Here is a 14,904-nt window from a genome sequence, read left to right on the forward strand (position 1 = left end):
CTGCGTCATTCTCCACCCACCTGTTACTGTTAGGCTCTCAAATACAAATGCTTATGAGACCAGGTGAATGAGGTTACAGGGTGGTAGGTGGAGGATAAGAAAATCACAGCACAAAGGTGAGGATACTCAACCTGCTTAAGAGTTGGAGCAAAGCAGAGAGGGAAGTCTCCCAATTTTAAATAATGATATTTTTATAACCATCCTGTGGGTCATATCTGGCCCATGAGCCACCAGTTTTAATCTTCCAGGTGCAACTCAAGTTGTATAACTGGGGGACAGGGCCTCCTCTTGACTGGACCCCCTGTGCACCTCCAGAGCTTCAGGAGGAGTCACATCCCTCCTGGGGCCATGTGGAGGGCTATGCTAATAGTGCCTTGTCTGCAGGTGTGGCTTTTAAATTAATTGTCCCCTATATCAAGTGCTTAGAACTGCACAGGGCACATAGCAAGCGTTCAGTGATTGTTAGCATAACCCTGGGCTTCCCTGGAAATGCTGAGCCCTGGGGTTGGGCAGATGGCTAGGCCTCGTTCTTTTCCTTTTTTTTTTTTTTTTATCCTCACCGGAGGACATTTTTCCATTTTTTTATTCAGATAGAGTGGGAGGGGGAGAGAGAGAGAGAGAGAGAGAAACATCGACGTGAAAGGGATACATTGAGTGATTGCCACCCACACGACCCAACCAGGGCTGGGGACAAACTGCAACCGAGGTACGTGCCCTTAGCAGGAACCGAACCCGGATCTCTCCGGACCGCAGGCCGACGCTCTAACCGCTGTCAGTCCCTGTGTTGGACAATGTTGGTGATATCTTTGGTGCATAATAAATCCCTGGTCACCACCTTCATGAAGCTTCAGTGAGCAACATAGACACATTATCAGACATGATCATCTGTGCTGAGATAGGGAGGCACAAGCAGAAGGGTCAGGGGCAGATGGGGAAGGTCAGAGAAGCACCTGACCCAGTCTGAGGGAACATCAGGGAAGGCTTCCTGGAGGAAGAGGTAGAGTTCCGAACAGTCTCTCGGGTTCTAGATCCCTTTGAAAATCTGCTAAAAGCTCTGGACATTCATAGAAGGAAATCACAAACATTGTTAGCAATTCCCAAATATTCCCATATCCCAAGCACTTGTACCTGGGAAGCCGGTGGGCATCCCATGAGCCCCTTGCTGTATAAATGTCCCAGGAATGGGGACAAGGTGGTCAACAGTGCTGAAAAACTCCGAGGTCGAATTGAAGCAACCTGGGAGTGGGGTGGGGAGGGGTTTTGAGAATCCCAAACATCCCTCTTGCCCCTCACCGGATCTGCTGGGTGTGCCAAGGATCAAGCTTTTAGCCTGGCTCCATCCCCCGCATTAATCTCCAGCCCTGGTGCTGTAGGACCCTTGGCACGCGCGGGGACCAACGCGTTCTCCTCTGGAATATCCTGAGGGAAACAGTCCAGGAGGTCACCGCGCTTGCGGGACAAGCCCCGCAGCGCCCCCTGACGGTCACCGCGCGCCGGCGCATCCCAAGCCGCCCGCGTGCCTCTAGTGGCTGATGCTCAGTCATCAGCGAGCACCGACAGCCACTTCTAGCCTTTGGTCTGCAGACAGGTCATCGCTGTAGTTGTCGTCGTCGTCGTCGTCATCATCATCATTATCGCTAGAAAGTAAATAGTGCTTCCTATGTGCCAGGAACTATGTTGCTTTATAGATCATCTCACCTCATTTTATCCCCACCTCAGTCTTATGAAATGGGCATCATTATCATCTTCATTTTCCTAGAAGCACAGAGAGGTAAGGAAACTTACCCAAGATCACACAGCTACTAAGTGGCAGAGTCTGGATCGAACCTAGGCATTCTGGCTCTGGAGTCCTTTTCTGAACCATTCAAAAATAATCACGACATAAAATAATATTATAGTTGGGGATTGCTTCACAATAATCCTACAGAACAGCTGAGTCGTAGTGGAAAGAGCTTGGGTCTCTGCATCACCACACTGCCAATCTGGATCATTTCACCTCAGGAGTATTATGTGAGAGTAAACTTTTTTATTTAAGTCATCATATGTTTAAGTCTCTTGGTTATATCAACTTAGCTTATATCCTAAAACGAAGGCATCAAAATCACCTGGAGGGCTTGTGAAAAGACAGAAAGTCTGGAGAAGGGATGGAGAACTTGTATTTCAAATAAGTTCCCAGAGGTTGCTGCTGTTGCTGCTGATCTGGGGACCACACTTTGAAAACCACTGTCCTAAATAATGCAGGTCCTTACCACGTGCTGTTTTTCTGCCCAGCACTCATTCTTTCTCTTTGGGAAAATGGCCTCCTTTACTCTGAATCCAGGGGGCTGACCCCTGTGGAAGACTCCAGGCCTGGCCAATGAATGAATCCCTTCCCTTCCTTGTGCCTTTCTTGCAGGTTCAGGGATGGCCATCTCCTGGAAGCTGGACCAATGAGAGTCAGCTCTGGGACTGTTGCTGGACTGGTGGGGAGGGGCCTCCTAGGTTTGCTGTATTGGAAGAAAAGTTATGCTATAAATTAGAACTTTATTGGATCAATGACAAAACTGGAATACAATAGTAGATTAGGAAAATTCTGTGTACTGTTAAATTTACTAAAGTTAGTCACTGTACTGGGATTATGTAAGGGAATATCCTTATTCTTAAGAAATACACACTGAGGTATTTAGGATTAAATGGTGTATGTAACAGCCTCAAAAGGTACAGGAAATTTCAACAATAAAGATGTAAAAAAAAAAAAAAAGATACAAGAAAAAATTGAGGGGAGGAGGGAGAAAATAAAAAAGTAAATGGGGTAAAAGTGTTAACAATCAAATTTGAACAAAAAGTGTGTGTTCTGCCCTAGCTGGTTTGGCTCAGCGGTTAGAGCATCAGCCTATGGACAGAAGGGTCGTGGGTTCAATTCCTGGGCAAGGGCACGTACCTGGGTTGCAAATCCCATCCCCGACCCCAACCAGGGCCGTGTGGAAGGCAGCCAACTGATGTCTCTCTCTCACATCAATGTTTCTCCCTCCCTTCCACTCTATCTGAGAAGCAATGGAAAATTATCCGCAGGTGAGGGGGGTGGAGGAGTGTGTGTTCTTTGTACTATGTTAGTCTTGCCTTTTAAAAAAAATTTGAAGTTATTTCCAAATAAAAAGTTATTTTTTTTTAAGAAATGAGAGGTGTACAATTCTGGACAAGAATCTCAATGTAAGCAGAACTGAGAAGAAGACCAAGTGCTCTGAGAACCAGGTAGTGTTCGGTATGATGGTTCAACTATGGATTAAACTTCACCCTGATTTCTTTCTTTCTTTCTTTTTTGTGGTACGTGCCCCTAGCGGGAACCGAACCCGGGACTCTGGTCCGCAGGTCGAGGCTCAACTGCTGAGTCAAATTGGCCAGGGCCCACACCTGATTTTTTTTTTTTAATTTTTGTTCCTTTATTGACTTTTTGAGAGAGTAAGGGAGAAGGAGAGAGAGATAGAAACATCGATGAGAGAAAACATCGACTGGTCGTCCCTGGCATGTTCCCCCACTGGGCATGTGTCCTGACTGGGAATCGAATTGGCGACCTCTTGGTGCGTGGTTCGACGCTCAACCACTGAACCACAGTGGCTGGGCTCACACCTGATTTTTACAAGAGTGTGTAGTAAAATTTTGAGGATTACTACTAAAAAAATAGAAATGGTGCCTAGATCTCGAACTAGTAGAAGGAAGAAAAAGAGGAAGAAAACACAAGACAAAGCAAAACAAAACAAAACAAAATGCAGCCACTTCAGAAAAGTTTCAATGAGAGGGAGACAAGCACAGAAAAATGGGAACGGTAGAATCACTAAGAAGCTAAAAGTAAATTCAATATATCACTGAGCATATACAGAAAAATACCCCCTAAATCTAAACACTTCTGGTCCCTCCATAGTTTCCATCCTGTCTCCCTCTCCTGCCCCTGCCCCCAGGGTCTCTTCTCTCCTGCAGCTGGAGGGACTCAGAGTACTCAAGTCAGATCCAGTCCCTCCCCTGCTCAGAACCTTCCCATGGCTCCATCTCACTCAGAGCAAAAGCCTAAATCCCTACTGTGGCCCATAAGACTCTGCGCCATCTGCTTCTTGTCCCCCTTCTCATTTCTTCTCCCAATATCCCCACCTTGCTTGTTCTTCTCCAGCTACACGAATCTCCTTGTATCAGACATGTTCCTACCTCAGGACCTTTGCACTAGCTGTCCCCTCTTTCCACTTGGCTCACTCCCTCACCACCAACGGAGAATGGATAAGTAAATTGGGTATCATGTACCACCATGAGAATAATCTATAACTACACATAATAACAGGAACGAGTCTCACGCTGTGCGGAGTGGAAAAGGCCAAACACTAAAGAGAATATATTTTCTGATTCCATTTATATAAAATTCAAGACAGGAAAAACCAATCTGTGCGACCAAAAGTCAGAAAGATGGTGACTTTGAGGGGAGGAGGATACATTGAAAGGAGCCACAAGGGAGCTCCCAGGGGGGCTAGAAATGTTTCTTGGGCTGAGAGTTGGTGGCACAGGTGTATTCAGTTGGTGAAAATTGACCCTGATGGACACCTGTGGGTTATACTGGTTTGCATGTGCATCTACTTGAAGAATCAGTTTAGAAAACACACACACACCAAAATGAAACTCCATGTTCCCACCATCCAGCTTAAGAAACAGGACATCTCCAGCATGCAGGTCCCTCTCTCCCATCACAGTGTGTCTTTATAGCTGCACACCCCCGCCGCCACCTCAGTTTCTTTCCCAACTTATAGCACATCACCACCTGTGTGTTCCAGACGGTGGCCCAGGTTCCAGGAGAGATCTCAGGCTGGTGCGGGGCAGGAGGAACTTCCTCATGGGTCCAGGGCAGGGGGAGATAATATTAATTTGATGTCCTTGCCCTAAATCCTGATGGGGGGCTGTGTAGGGCATCCCCAAGTGTTCAGGGCCCATTGCTTGCAGGTGGGACTCGGTGCTGAGCCTTCCTGTAAAGTAGCCGCTGGAAATGCAACCTGCTGGCAGGTGCTCTGTCTCTGTGTCTCCCTCCCTCCAACATCTCTCTCCTCAAGAACGAAAAAACTCCCATTATTTACATGAAGTGTTATTACATCAAACTGTAACCAAAGGATCCACGTTCAGACTTTGAATCTTTCAATAAACTTTGAATAAACAGCAGTACATTTTTTTTTTCTTTTTAGTACTGTAATGTTTATTTTTAAATCCTTTTTTGCTGGCATGATTTCAGATGTATGAGGCTCAAGAAAAGAAAATGTTCACTGTTTGCCTTTCCTTTCTGGCCACTAATATTGTTCATTTCATTTCCTGATTGTTACTGGAAATAATTGTGTCATTTAGGGAATGGAGAGGCTTGACTGGCTTCTGCGGTATCCCGAGGGGTGTGGGAGGGTGTGGTGAGATTTAGGAAGGCCCTCGGGCGGCTGAAGGGGAGGGGGTACCAGAGGACCTAAGGGAAGGCTGGAGGCCAGGCAGGGACCCAGGTGGAACAGACCCTGGGGACACTGAAGGTCAGAACCACAGAACTTAGTGGGGTTGGCTGTGGAGGAGATGGGGTGCTGGCTTCTCCATGTGGGCCTGGTGCCTGGACAAGGGGATGATTCAGCCTGGGGGGGCTGTACTTAAGGAAGAAAGAACAGGTCGGACCAACCTCTGCAACTGAGAGCTTCCTGCGCACCTTTCCTAACTCACTGAGTCCTCAGAGCACCCACCTCACAGATTAGGAAACTGAGGCTCAAAGACAGGAGGCCCCAAGATTGAGAGTGTGCCTGGAGCCCTGGTCTCGCACAGAACCCTGTGCTCTGCGATCTCAACTTCAGGGCTTAAACCACCTCTGATTATTGAGTTTTCTCCCATTACAAAAACAAATACAGAAACGTGAAACCAAATACACGTAACGACAAAGCCCGAGGACATTTTTGGAGTGACAGAACCGCCCTGAACCCCGGTTGCCCTGGGGGTTGCCGGACTCCGTGTGTTTGTCAAAACCCACAGAGCTGTGCACATGTGCTCACGCTCACACCCATAGCTTATTCCGTTTGTAACAGAATAATAATAAACCCAAAACAATGCAATGCATGTACTTTGTTTGGATCCCAATTCAAACAAAACAACTGTAAAAAGATGTTTTTGAGACATGGGGCGGGGGGGGGGGATTTGAATACGGCCTGGGTATTAGATGACATTAAGGAATTTGTTGTGTTCAGTGTGATAAGGCATTAGTGTGGTTATGTAAGGAAGGCAACCTCCCCCTTTTAGCTGCTCATTTAGTATGTTAGAATGACCATGATGTCCATCACTTGTATTTTTTTCAAGTTCAAAAGAATGGGGAGGGAAAGACAATGAAATGGCATAATGTTGCTGGTTCTTGAAGGTGAGTGATGGGCCCATGTGGGTTTACTGTTTCTCCACTTTTTGTATCTGGAAATGTTCATTCTTTTATTTTTTTAATTAAAAAAATTTTTTTTCTTTATTGAGAGAGGTTTAGAGACAGAGGAAGGAAGAGGGAGAGAGATAGAAAGATCAATCAGAGAGAACATCGATTGGCCACCCCCTGCATGTCCCCCCACTGGGGATCGGGCCCACAACCTGGGCATGTGCCCTGATAGGGAATCAAACCAGCGACCTCTTGGTGCATGGGTCGATGCTCAACCACTGAGCCACACCACCCGGCTGGAAATGTTAATATCTAAGTGAAAAGTTTTGAAAATAAAATAGAGCCCTGGCCATATTTCCAGGTTGTGGGCCCAATCCCCAGGGGGGCATGCAGGAGGCAACCAATCCATGTTTTCTCTAATGGATGTTTCTATCTCTCTCCCTCTCCCTTCCTCTCTCTCTAAAAACCAATAAAGAAAAAAATTTAAATAAGTAAATAAATAATAAAATAGAGCCCTGGCTGGGTAGCTCAGTTGGTTATATAGCATCTTCCCAATATGCCAAGATTGGGGGCTCCATCCTTGGTCAGGGCACATTCAAGGAGCAACCAATGAATGCATAAATAAGTGGAACAACACATCGATGTTTCTCTCCCTTCCTCTCTCTCTCTCTAATCAATAAAAATAAAAAAAATAAAAAGAAGAGCTTGTTTTTGTTAAGCATAATTTGGAAAATACAGAAAACTAGAAAGATAATGCCTCTGTCCCTACCCCCATACAACATGGCCCCCAGTCCCACATCACTCCTGTAGCTAACATTGTGATGTATTTCCATTCAGCCTTTTCTATTTCACTCAGGCTTTGTAAAGTATGTGTGTGTGTGTATGTGTGCATTTTATATAACTGTGTGAGCAAATTGTTTACACAGTCCTGCTTTTTCCCTTCTTAAAACGTAAGCTGTTTCCCTGTTCCCCGTCCCCTCTGTGTAAACACAATCTCTAGTGTTTGCACGATGTTTACTCAACCGGGCAGCGTTGCCAGACGTGGAAGCTGTTTCCAATTTCCTCCCATTATAAATAATGCCTCGATGCACATCCTGGTGCGTCCCAGAGGCGGGATTCCTGGGCCAAAGGGTGCGGACCCTTTGGCAACTCACACACAAAATTGCCTTGGAGTTTCTGCCTGACCCAAAGCTGAAATGACCTCATACAGTTAAAGTGAGATTTCGCTGCTATTTGTTATTTCCTAAAGGTTTGATTCATGACTCACATTCATGAGAGGATGTCATTTTTTTCCCCACTTGCAGGAAACAGGAATCCATTCACACTAGCTCATGTTAAAAGGGGGTTGGATCAGTCAGCTAGTAAAGCTAACATTCAGCTTGGACAAGCTATCTCGTTATGTCCATCGCTGAAACTTCAATATTTCTGCGTTGGTTGGTAAATCATGCTGCCTCGAGGGCTGCAAATGCCCCTCACCTGACTCCTCCAACTGCTCCTGCCCCCCCCCCCCACTCCCCAGCCTTCCCACCATAGTATCAGGTCCAGCGACCCATTCAGTGCCCAAAGTCCTGGTTGTTAAATCTTTTCTTTAGTCTTTGATGCAAGTAACAGAAAATCTGACTCAACTGGTTCAAACTCTAAAGTGAATTAGTAACTGGAAAACAGCAGGTCAGCAACAGTCCCTGAGGTCCCCATTTCTTTTCATCCTTAAAAATAAAATAGCCAGTTATTTTACCAGGGGGAAAAAAAAATAGTTTATTTGGGAATAGCAGAAAAATTGCAGTTCAGAACATGCAAACTAAGGTGAACCACAAGTCTGGAGAACAAAAAAAAAAAAGGGAGCATTATTTTAGAAAGAAAAAGGAGAAAGTTGGGAGGGGCGCTTAGGAACAAAAGTCCTTTGGAGGAGAGAGTGAGCACTGGGTGGCAGTGACTTCGCATGGCTGCGGGGTGGTTTCTCATTGGCTGGGCTGTTGCTAGGCAAGAAGAAACTCTTCCTTTCTCCTGCTGGGGTAGTAAAGTAAGCATCTTGATGCACCGATTTGTAAATTAAGCTGCCATGAGTAGTACTTGAGAGAGAGCTTCCCCTTCAGGGGTTCCCAACTCCACTTGGAATGAGGGTTTTGTTTTGTTTTGTTTTTTCACATCTGTTTTCTCTTGTCCAGCGGCAGCTCCCAAGATGGCTGCCGTCAGCCTCGTGGCCACGTGGAACCTCATTCATCCATCACAGGTAATGGAGAGCACCTGTGTCTCAGATGGTCCTACCAAAGTAATGAGGCCGACTCTGATTGGCCAGCTGAGGTCACATGCCTGTGCCACAGCCAATCACTGTGGCGTGGTTTTTTTTAAGGCTAGTGATTAAAACTAGCTCCTGCTCAGCCCCTGTGGGTCAGTGGTTGAGCGTCCACCCACGTACCAAGGCGCTGCCAGTTTGATTCCCGGTGAGGGCATATGCCCCGGTTGTGGGACAAATCCGGGGTGGGGGGCATGCAGGAGGCAGCCAGTCGATGTTCTCTCTCATCTCACCGATGTTTCTATCTTTCTCTCCCTTTCTCTCAAAAAATCAATGAAGAAAAAAAAATTAAAACTAGCTGCTGAAGCCACAATTCTTAGCCAACATTGTGGTCTTTTCTGCCCTCTTTTCCATTCATAAAACAGATAATAATGACACCCTTCCTAGGGTTGCTGTGAGGACTAAATGAGTTGGTTAATACCAAGCACTTAGAATGGTGCTCATACCCAGAAAGCGCTTAAATGTTAGCTGCTCCTGTTGTCGTTGTATGGTCACCTTTAGCTCCCAAGGCTGTGGTTCTCTGCAAGCTCCTTACTTCTTGCACTTCATCCTCTTTCTAGTTAATATTGCTGGGTAACAAGTCACTCTAAAACACGGTGGCTTACAACAGCCAGCCTATTATCTCATCATTATTGTGGCCACATTTGGGGGAAGGGTCTAGATGGCTGTGGTTAAAAATCAGTGGGTGGTAGAAACTGGGACAGTGAAGCAGAGGGGAAGGGGAGGCCCTGGGCATCTTTGTCCATGTTGTCTCAGGGCAACTCCACATGACCACTCGGCCTGGAGTAGTTTGGGCTTCCTCTCAGGGTGGTAGCCGCAGGGCAGTCAGACTTCTGGCCTGGCAGCCCAGGCCCTGGTGCTAGTGTTTGCAAAGGGGCCGAGGCGGCCTCACCCGTTCTGATCTAGCCCCGGGAGTCATGCAGCCTCACTTCTACTACATACTATTGGTTACAAGCAACTCACAAGCCCACCCAGGTGCAAAGAGAGGGCCCACATACCCCACTTCTCAATGGGAGGGGTGTCAAGTTTCTAGAAAAATATGTGGGATGGGAAACATTATTGCAGCCATCTTTGGAAATCACAGTCTGCCTCCACTTGATACTAACATAAGTCCCACTTCTGTCCAGTCAGTGCCCCGTGCCAGCTACCTGGCTCATGGCCGACAGTCCCTATTCTAAATGAATTTATTTATTGACAAGTCTCAATTCCTTGGGATCAAACACGTGGTCCAGTAGTCCTCCTTTCCACAGTTTCTATTTCCATTGTTTCAGTTACAACTGTGACCCAAAAAATATTAAGTGACAAATTTCAGAAACAAGCAACTCCTGCTTTAAATTGCACCCCATTCCAGATAGTGTGATGAAATCTCTTGCCGTTTGGCTCTATCCTACATGGGTCATGAATCATCCCTTTGTCCAGCGTTTCCATACTGGATACACTACCCAGCTGTTAGTCATTTGGTCGTCCTTAGTTATCAGTATGACTGTCACAGTAAGCAGTACTGCAGTGCTTGTGTTCAAGTCACCCTTATCTTTCCTAATAATGGCCCCAAAGGGCAAGAGTACTGGAGTGATGCTGGGAATTCAGATTTGCCAAAGAGAAGCTGTAGAGTGCTGCCTTCATGTGAAGAGATGCGCACATATGTATAGGAAAAAACATCGTAAATATGTTTAGGATTTGGTACTAGCTACAGTTTTAGGGTCCTGGACCATATCCCCCATGGAAAGGGGGAGACTACTGCAGTTTCCTTCTGTTTTTCCTTTTTTTCCCCTTCTTTAAACAGTTTTATTGTTGTTAATCTTCACCTGGGGATATTTTCCCATTGATTTTTAGATAGAGTAGAAGGAAGGGAAAAAAGAGAGCGTGTGTGTGTGTGTGTGTGTGTGTGAGAGAGAGAGAGAGAGAGAGAGAGAGAGAGAGAAACATCGATGTGCAAGAGACACATCAATGGGCTGCCTCCCAAGTACGTACCCTTGACCAGGAATTGAACCTGTGACCCTTCGTTCTGATGCTCTAACTGCTGAGGCAAACCACCAGGGTTCCTCTGTTTTAAGGGCCTGCCCCTACCTGCTATCAATGCTAATTTTCCTTTTCCTTCTAGATAAAGGCTACAGGGAACCTTAATGACAACTTCACCAGATTCTCATTTTCATTCATTTTATTTTATTTTTAAAATGTTTTTATTGAGTTTTTTAAGAGAGAAGGGAGGTAGAAACATCTATGTGAGAGAGGAACATCTATCAGCAGCCTCCTGCATGTCCCCTACTGAGGATCGAGTCCACAACCCGGGCATGTGCCCTGACCAGGAATCAAACCGGGACCTCTCAGTCCATGGGAGGACCCTCGATCCACTGAGCCACACCAGCCTGGCACTCATTTTCATTCATTTTAAAACATAGTCTTGGATACTAGATCATCTTTTGAAATGACTGCTCCTGTTCTTAGGTGTGACAGTGGTATTATGGGTAAGACAATACCTTGTCTCAGAGGATACATGCTGAAGTATGTAGGAGCCAGGACTCAGGATGACTCAGCAGTTACTGACACGTGCGTGAGTGAGAGCGAGAACACGTGTGTGGATTCAGAGAAACAAAACAAACAGCATGAAACGTTAACAACTGCTGATTCTAGGTGGAGGGTATGTGAAGCTTGTACAATTCTCTCAACTTTTCCTTAGAATCACATTTTTTCACAACAAACATTTGAGGGGAAAAACTTGTGCTGAAGCCTGATTCCAAGTTCACAGGGGATGGAAAGTTCTCTTTTCTTGAGAACTCCTCTCTGGCACTTTCTTTCTCCTCCTCATCCTTTTCTGAGGGGGCGTGGGGGTGATGATGGAAGTTGGGCCTGCCCTGTGTTCTCCGTGAGTTCTTTGGGTAGGTGGCTGGGTCCCATCGCTGGGACCTTGAACTTAGGCTATGGGGTACTTGGCCATTTTTGTCCTCAGCTTTGGCCCTAGTAGCAATTCTGGAAGTCCTGGAAAAGTCCAACTCAACACCCCATTCCAGAAGTCTGGAGGGCAGAGACTCCCAGCAGCTGATGGCTGTGCTTCTCACCCAGGGGCGTGCCTGGAAGCCCTTTGGAAATGTGTGGGGTTGTTTTGTTATTGTCACAGTGACTTTGGAAAGGGCTGCTTTGGGCAGCTGTTCTGTAACTTTTTGACTTCATCCCCGACTGTCTCTAGCCTGCAGTGTGCTCCCGCCGCAGGGCCTTTGCTCTGGCTGTTTCCCTGGCCAGAAACAAGGATCCCTCAGATATGGGCGCGACTCGTTCACTTCGTCAGGTCACTGATCGAAGGTTTTCTTCTTCTTCGAGAGGTGCTGACTACCATGTCTAAAATCGCACCCATCACTATCCTTTCCTCTGTTTCTTTTTTGTGTTTTGTTTTCCTTCAAAATCACAACCAGCCATTGTAGCACACATCTTGTTTCTTTATTTTTTATCCCCTCCTTACAATATCAAGTCCAGCAGAGCAGGATTTTTGCCCTGTTTCCCCCACCACTATGTCCCTCAGTCCTAGAATAGTACCTGGCACATGGAAAGTGCTCAATAATTGTCAATAAATATTTTGAATGAATAAGTGGACGTATTTCCCCATTAGCCAAAGCCGCTACCAGACTTTGAGCTCCCTGAGGGCAGGGTGGTATGTGTCGCTCTCATCCTCAGCACTCAGTAACTGATAGAAGCAAGTGTTCAGAAAATGCACGTGAAATGAAGACCTACGTGAAGGAAAGTCCATCAGTGGCTGCCTGGGCCCACAGGCCGTCTTTTTAGGGGGATTTAAATGTTTTAAAATCAGATTGTGGTGATGGCTGTATTCTAAAATCACCCCAAATCGTTCAAGCACATAATCGAGAATTTTATGATATGTACATTATACTGCAATTAAACTATGAAATAAAACAAAGCAAAATATGGGTTGAGGGAGTAAATGAATGCTCCCTAGGAGGTGCCCTATAGGTCGTCTGAGCAGTACTGTGCCCCACCCTGGGGGATACAGGGGACGACAGGCCTTGTCCCTGCCCTCACAGATCCGCAGTGACAGCTACGAGGGTGGGGCCTGGATGCGGGAGGCACAGGAGGGGTTAGAGCAGGGAGGGGTAAACAGAGGCAGAAGTGATAAGGGAAGCAGAGTTGGACCGCAGGTGCCCAGTGCAGGCTTCGGATCCAGACGGAGGAGTCAGGGAGGACTTCCTAGAGGAGCGAACGGCTGAGCCAGAGCCTGAAGGATAATGCTGCTCAGGACTGAGACTCCAATTTTTAAAAAACACCCTTTCTTCCGTATCATCGGTCTGGCAGGCCTCTCGCCCGGAGCCACGAACGCCGCCCCTCCGAGTTCCCGAGGACAGGGCCACGAGGGGGCGCCGTTCCACCGCGGGCGCAGCCGCGATCCACGTGGCCTGGCAGGAGCCGAGCGCAGGGGCTTGTTTACGCCAAGAGCGTTTCCGAAGAGACCGTGGCAACGTAGGTGGCGAGTGGCCGTGCGGCGGGGGCAGCTGGGCTGCAAAGGGGGCGCTGAGCAGGACTTCCACCCAAAAATAACCTCCATGAGGGTGGGAGCGGGGTGCAGCACATTGCACTGATGGGACGAGGTCACCTGATAGGGCAGCACGTCAACTCAGCTGTCCCTGGGTCTGTTCTGAGAGCCCAAGCCAGGGGGATGTGGGGGATAGGAGAGTAACCCCAGTTCTATGGTGTCCTTGGAGGGAGAAGCACCAGAAACCGGAGAATCTCCATCGGGCAGGGGTGGAAAGGTGGAGACATTGGCCCAGTGGAGCCCGTGGAAGTCCCGGGGTGTCTGGAGCTCTGCAGGCCAGAACATCTGCATCTGTGGGACTGGTGTTTGTGTACAGATCAGCCTGTGGCAGAGGAGAGGATCTTGACTCTGTCCCTGATTTTCTGTGCGCCAAGTGGCCTGTTTCCCCATCAATCCAATAGCTGGAATCATCTCTGTCCGAGCCTTAGGCCTTTCTGCCCCTCACTCACCAGCGCTATGTAGAGGTTGCCTCGTCTGTGCCTGGCCCTGTGCTGGCACACAGGTGACCAAGAGCGCCCGGACCCACCCTCACTCAGTTCAGTGGGACACCAGACAGTGACAGCCCCAACGGGAAAGGGCTGGATGGCGAAACAGAGGCAGAGGGACAGGGCCCTGTAGGATCCAAGTCGGGGGGAGTGCTCCTGATTTGAAGAGGATACTTGACCCGAGGCCTGAAGAATGGGTGGCCTTCTCTGGGAGGTGTAGCATCAGGAGAGTGTTCGAGGCAGAGGGAACAGCATCTGCAAAGGCTTGGAGAGGAGCCAAGTGTAGCTCATTTCCAGCTGGGTGCTTTGCTCCCTTCCTGGGGATCCCCTTGGTCCCCTGGTCCAGGATCCACAGCTGAGTGCGGGGCTGTAATGCAAACTCCTGAGAGCAGGCCCTAGGCTTGTTCCCTCACAGCCTGGTAGTTGAGGTTGGTATGAACCCGGTCCCCCCACTAACCAGGTGTGTGACGTGGGTGAGTGACTCCGCTTGCCCATGCATCCAATGGGGATAGAACACTGGGTTTCACCAGATCAATCACCTCATTTTAAAGATCTATGTTAAGCATATAACTTGTATATTATATAAAAATCGATGTCGTAGATGATATCAAGGGGCCCAAGAAACAAGACAGACTCAAAAACCTGCTGCCACATCAAATGACACTTGGGCCTCCGTTACCAAGAATACAGCTGATGACACAAGAACTGGCCACTCAGAGATGTACCGTTCCAAACCTGATTGTGTGAAGGGATTTTAATACTGCACTTATTAGCAGCAGATTAGAATGTTAATTCCTTGGTTCAAAAATCTGTAAGAATCAGAAATGGGGTGATGAATTTGGGGCACCCTTGACTACTCACCTGTCCAGTGCCAGGTCAGCTGTTATCTGCTGCTAAGGTCTGACTCAGGTTATTATGCAGGGACACCCTCCTCTTTAGGGGACGACTCAGGAAGAAAGGCCGTGTGACCTCACCTCCCCCCGGACACACACCCCGCTTTCCTGAGGGGCACCATTATATTCTTCCTTTATTGGCTGTCCTGGTATAATACAAATCTGCAAGTTTAGATACAAAAAAATCTGGAAATAAAAGATAGAAAAGTACCCGCCAGGCATCCCTACCCCTTCCTCTGGACCCCTCTCCAGCGGGCACCAATGTGAGGTAACTGAGCATCTCCTTCCCTTTCCCCTACCCCACTCCTGGG

This window comes from Molossus molossus, unplaced genomic scaffold (assembly GCF_014108415.1).
Source record: "Molossus molossus isolate mMolMol1 unplaced genomic scaffold, mMolMol1.p scaffold_m16_p_21, whole genome shotgun sequence".
NCBI lineage: Eukaryota > Metazoa > Chordata > Mammalia > Chiroptera > Molossidae > Molossus > Molossus molossus.